The following is a 6,042-nucleotide window of genomic DNA, read 5'->3' as shown; positions in this document are numbered from 1 at the left end:
CTGCAAGACTTTGGAAATTAACCATATGGTATGAGTTTGTAAGCCAAAATAGAATACAGTTTACAATAAATAAATTCTATGATTTTTGATCCAGTGGGTGCTTAGGACCATTTGATATAGACTGTTTCTGGAAATTTTCATTTTCACTTGCACTCTTACACTCTTTGTATTTTAACATGTGTGCTGATATACATGATAGACAGCAGTTACCAGGAAGTATGTTTTCTTCCTTGTGTATATCAAATCTAATATGTATTGTTATATCAAATAACCCCCCTAAACAGTAATCCACTATTCAAAATATACATTAGTAAAAGATTGAATAAACCGGTGTCCTTAAACAAAAACGAACATAAACTATGCCCAGCATCTGTTGATTCTGAAATATAATTGTCACAGTGACCTAATATCCTCTGGCCGGAGAAAAAGAATATGATACATAATGCTCCTCAAACCTTTTGGAGCTAAGTCACTACAATGTAGTATACTATACAATAGCTAAGGACCTTCAATATGATTTGTGTACTCCACTTCACTTCACTATTACTATGTCTTTTGCTATGAAAGGGAGCAACTAGTCCAAGAACTCTTAGCAAGGTTCCAGCAAGATTAGATGATCTGTAACCATATGATAATCTGTGCATTGTTTTGAAGCTTTTATGAAGTTCTGATGAAGCCTTTTTTGTAACCATTCCAATAAGAAGATTTTCCTGTTGTTTCTGAACTGATTTTGGTTAGTCCCTCGCTCAAGTTGCTTGCGACATCACTTCGGACCGATCTCCTCCCTCCTGCTTACCTCCTCCCCACTTCCCTCTCCAATCCCTAGGTTCTCCCTTGAGTTCCTCTAGTACTGTAGTCACTGTGATGTACTGTAGTCAAGAGAAGGCAAAAGGTTTTAATCTTATATTTATGAATCTATCTATTTTCTTTTTGTTGGAAACTGGAAAATTAAATTAACAGAAAATGAGTTCACCTACATCATGAACTATAGAATAAGTTAGTTTACTAATCCTAGCCTGTTTTATTAACCTAATAGCAACTGACACAGTAGCATCATCTTTAAAAGTGAGTTGCAATCATAGACACAAGATGTAATAGACAAAACGAGATTGAATAGATTTAAAAGGCACCCCGCCTGATCCTTTTGAGTTAACCAGGAGATGATAGATGAGTTGTTCATTGGGAGCGTTACCAGACGTAGCTTAAAACCTCTATGTCCTTGTACCTTTGTTCCAATCCGCGCTGCAAACCCTACATGACATTTCTAGTTTTTTATGCCAACACCTTCCCTGAAACACTATAACTTGTAGAGACCAAGGTGAATCTATCTATTTTGGTGGGTTATTTTTATGGTGGAGAAAAGTTCCCTGCATGGGACGTAGGGGCCACAATTAGACACATTGGGGGTTGGGTGTAGAAATAACCAACCCGCCCCCATGAATGGCGGAATTTCCGCCCCCAATGTTCCACCGCGTGTTCTCATTGGCTGCCGCTGCACATGACCCCTACACTCCCATGTGGAGAATGGTTCTCCTTTTATTATTATCCAAGAGAATGTTGCTTTTGATGTTTGGTAGTTTTTAGCGTTGATTAGAAAAGATTGAAATCCCATTATGTCTTTTATAATGCATTACCAAAAAAAAAATGGGTTAAATACGCATACCCCCTAAAATGAACCCAATATTTCTCATGGCCCCCTAAGGTTCTGACAAGTCTACACGCACCCCCTGAAAATTTGACATACTACCCCTACTATTCCACCTAAAGCCATTTAAGTCCACACCAGGCGATAAATACTTAAATGCTAAAAAATGACCAAACTACCCTTTTCTATCTTTTCTAAAATTTGAAAAGACCTAATTGCCCTAACTTATTTGCTAAAATTTAAAAAGACCAAAATGCCCTCATCTTCCCCAAATCATCATCTTGTTTTACAATGTAGATACCCAATAATACCACCACCACCGCCGTCACCTACCATTAACACCATCACCACCGTGAAGCCCCATCTCCAACACCACCTCCAACTCCTCCACCTTTACCAATTCCACCACCGAGTCCCCCTCCCTTGCCTATTCCTCTACCAACACCAAAACCCTAAAAAATACTCCACCAAATACGAGAATGCAAATCAAAATAAGAATACCGACCTGTCCACTGCAATCAGGGATTCGGCCCCGCTTCCATTTCCTGCAACGATATCATACCCATCCACCTGCATAAGTCACCAAAGCTGTAAGTGAACCCCGAGGACCGAGACAAGACCTAAGAAAGTGATTGACGAGATAGAAACAAATACAAGAAACCACAAGAAGCTATTCCAGGTTGAAGCAATGGGATTAGGGTTCCCTCAAATTTCAACACAGAGTCCCAAATACGAAAACCCTAGACGCGAAAGTAAAATAAGTAATCAAAAGAACAAGAAGTAGATGTTATTGATCGTCGCAAAAGAGTGGGCTGCGAAGATTGCATTTTTTTGCAGATCTGAAGAATAAAAAAAAAACATGAACTAAGTAGAGAAAAGTTATCGATTCTTGACCAAGTATTCGTCTGGGTAAAGGAAGTTCGATTGGGGAGGGAACACAATCACATCCCAAGATGACCTGTTGAGCTCGCACTCGTTCGTTTGAAGACCCACTCTGCTGCACGGATCAGTGGGAAACTGAGAGAGAGAGAGAGAGAGAGAGATTGGGGAGATCTTAGCATGTTTGCGGATCCTCATATTCTAAGGGAATCATTGGGATCCAAAGGCGCAATCACTTGGTTCGCTTACAGTTTTCCTTCCCGTTCTCTCAGTCACATACTAGGGCGGCGGTGTTGGTGGAGGAATAGGCAAGGGAGGGGGACTCGGTGGTGGAATTGGTAAAGGTGGAGGAGTTGGAGGTGGTGCTGGAGGTAGGGCTTCACGGTGGTGATGGGGTTAATGGTGGATGGCAGCGGTGGTGGTGGTGGTGGTGGTGGTGGTAGTGGTAGTAGTAGTAGTATTGGGTATCTACATTGTAAAAGAAGATGATGATTTGGGGAAGATGAGGGCATTTTGGTCTTTTCAAATTTTAGCAAATAGGTCAAGAAAACTAGGTCTTTTCAAATTTTAGAAAAAATAGAAGAAAGGGTAGTCTGGTCATTTTTTAGCATTTAACGCCTAGTGTGGACTTAATTAGCTTTGGGTGGAAAAGTAGGGATGATACGTAGAATTTTTAGGGGGTGCGTGTGGACTTGTCAGAACCTTAGGAGGACATGAAGAATATTAGATTCATTTTATAGGGTATGCGTATTTAACCAACAAAAATTATATCTTTTATAACGGAAGCTTATCTAGACTAGGTCCCATGTTTCTTCCTCTCCTTTCATGTTGACTTGTCTTGATTTGTTGTTGTATATCTTTATGATGTTATCATTTGCACATCTAAAAATGTCAACTATAAAGTCAAAAAAGAAAAAACTTTGATCATCATTTCATTTACAGAGACCAACATAGTATCCTTCCCCCCAAAATAATGAAATTAAGAATTCCCTCCATTACCCATCTCTCTTTTCCATTGGAAAATTTTGGAGTCCACCAAGATCAAGTCTATTTTTAATTCTTTTCACGTGTTCTTTTTGTAGACTCACGATTTTGCACAAATTTTGAGTTTTCTTTAAGTGTATCCACAATTTGGAGATTCTCATTGTGGAGATTCTCAGAGGATTCCTCTCTCTCTCTCTCTCTCTCTCTCTCTCAAACACCTCTGGGATTGGAGGTTTGTTTGGGACGAATTTCAGGAAAGTGATTACTTGGAAGAAATTTGGAGGTGTTGGATATAATCCAAAATCTAAATAAGGGAAAAAAGATTTATTTATGCCGCAAATAAACCACAAAGGATGCCAACCAACTTGAACACCATATATAGCATCACAAACCTGATAATAAGAACTTTAAGGAAATGGTGGAACTGAGTCTTGTCATTAGGCACTTTGCTTAAGATCATAGATGCCCCTATGGTGCAAACCGGCATGATGCGGATCTACTTCTAAGATAAACTAGTCTCGCAAGTCCCTCCAATAGTCGTTATATCTCATCAGAATACTTCAAAGTTTTCTTTATACTAAAACAGAAAAGAACTCGTAGAAGATTGGGCACCCCCCCCCCCTCTTTACAAAGGGAAAGTACCTCTCAAATATGTGTCTGAATAATACAGTAATACACCTATCTAGAATGACGGAGAAGATGTTGATGTTTGAAGAAGATTCTGCATCAAAGGCTAAGAGACACTCCTCATTGTACATGGTAAAATGTCTCCTTGTCACCTATGTAGAGAAACATGCACGTGCATGGATCATGTTTCTAAAAAACATATTTACATATTTGTGGGAATCGTCGTGAAAGATATATCTTCATCCCATCTCATACCCACAAGAAGACAGTAGATAAGACAAAGGCTTGGGAGTTACCAACTGGGTTAGGGCCTAGCACCCATCGATAATTCCAAAATATGAATCCAATGGGAATTTGTCAAACCATCGTTAGGGTATGGCTCAACGAAGGTGTTAGGTACCCCAGTCCGCTCGAGTTACCTTCTTAGGCAATTGACATTAATATTATGAATGCAAACATGAAAGAGAAATAGATAACAAAATTATACATACTTTACCTTGAATGCATTGCAAAAAATAATGGTTAGAATACATGATATGCAAGGCCTAAACATGCATTATGAACATGAAAAACCTAAACTACATAGATGGCTAGCATAGACAACAAGCATCGCCATGACAAAACATGAAGTTAAACATGAAATGATGCATGCAACCCTAAACATGCGGATGATGCGAACAAAACCCTAAATATGCAAAGCATCAAAAAATACCAATGGAGGACATGTTACAACAACAAAACAAATGTAAAAACTAAACCTAAATAAGCCTAGAACATTGACATCATGCAAGCATGTGATGTAACCCAACATGATCTAATGCAATCCATGAAACCATTGAGAAAACTTAAGAAACCGACATGGCAGCAAACTAAGCTAACAATGAACATGTTAAACAGAGAAAGTAAAGAAATCCATGGCATGGCCAAAACAGTCCTACCAAGGAGAAGAAGCATACCACCACCATTTCTTCCGAAACGATGGTTGTATAACCATGATCACCCATATACCCAATAATTATAGTATTTAGATGTTAGGGTTACCTAAGACTGAAGAGACTCAAGAAGCCTCGGTGAAAAAAAAAATGCACAACTTCTAAACAAAGCTCCAAATCTGAAGAATCTCTTAAGAGTACTGCACAAAAAACACTCACAAAACTCTATTTCTAGCCTTTAAAGGTTGAAGCCAAGGATCCCTAAAGCATGGGCAAGACCCTTACGGTGTGTGGACACCTCATTTTGTCACCTTGGAGGCCATTTGACGATGCTGAGTGTCTCTCGAGGTTAAGTATCTTTGTATCTATGGGTTTAAGAAGGTTTCCTATGCTCCTTGACACATCCACAAAATCGACCATGTAAAATGACCAAAATACCCTTAAAATAAAATATTATGAAAGTGGTTAATTATCCCCATAATTTCCTAACATTTCCGAATGGTGGCTTATTTCATCATATCTATACTTGTTGCAAAATAGAAGCTCATGAAGAAAGATTCCATTCCATGAAGTGCGATCCACACAGGAGGCAAATCATGCTGGTAAGTGTAGCCCCCAATTTTTACACCAAGTTAAAGTATGTTAAGTATCAAGAAAAATGGATTTTGAATCATCCGATTCAAACATACAGAGCCAAATATATGGGTATCCGAACATTCCAAGTTCAACCCTGCACAGGCCCAACCTGATCTAATACAAACCGAAACTAGCCTAGTTTAGAAGTGAACCAGCCATAGCGACAAAATACAAAATTTGATCCCTAACGTAGATCGATACTCAGAGGCCCTGAGTCAACAACGAGCCACCCTCAACAGAGCCAATTCATTATTGAGAGTACCCTTCCATTTGTCGAACAATAAGTTTTCACTGTCGAGGACTTTAGAGCTTTAACAAAAATTTATACAGGATCGACAC

This window comes from Telopea speciosissima, chromosome 8 (assembly GCF_018873765.1).
Source record: "Telopea speciosissima isolate NSW1024214 ecotype Mountain lineage chromosome 8, Tspe_v1, whole genome shotgun sequence".
Classification (NCBI taxonomy): domain Eukaryota; kingdom Viridiplantae; phylum Streptophyta; class Magnoliopsida; order Proteales; family Proteaceae; genus Telopea; species Telopea speciosissima.
Note: the sequence above shows the minus strand (reverse complement) of the source record.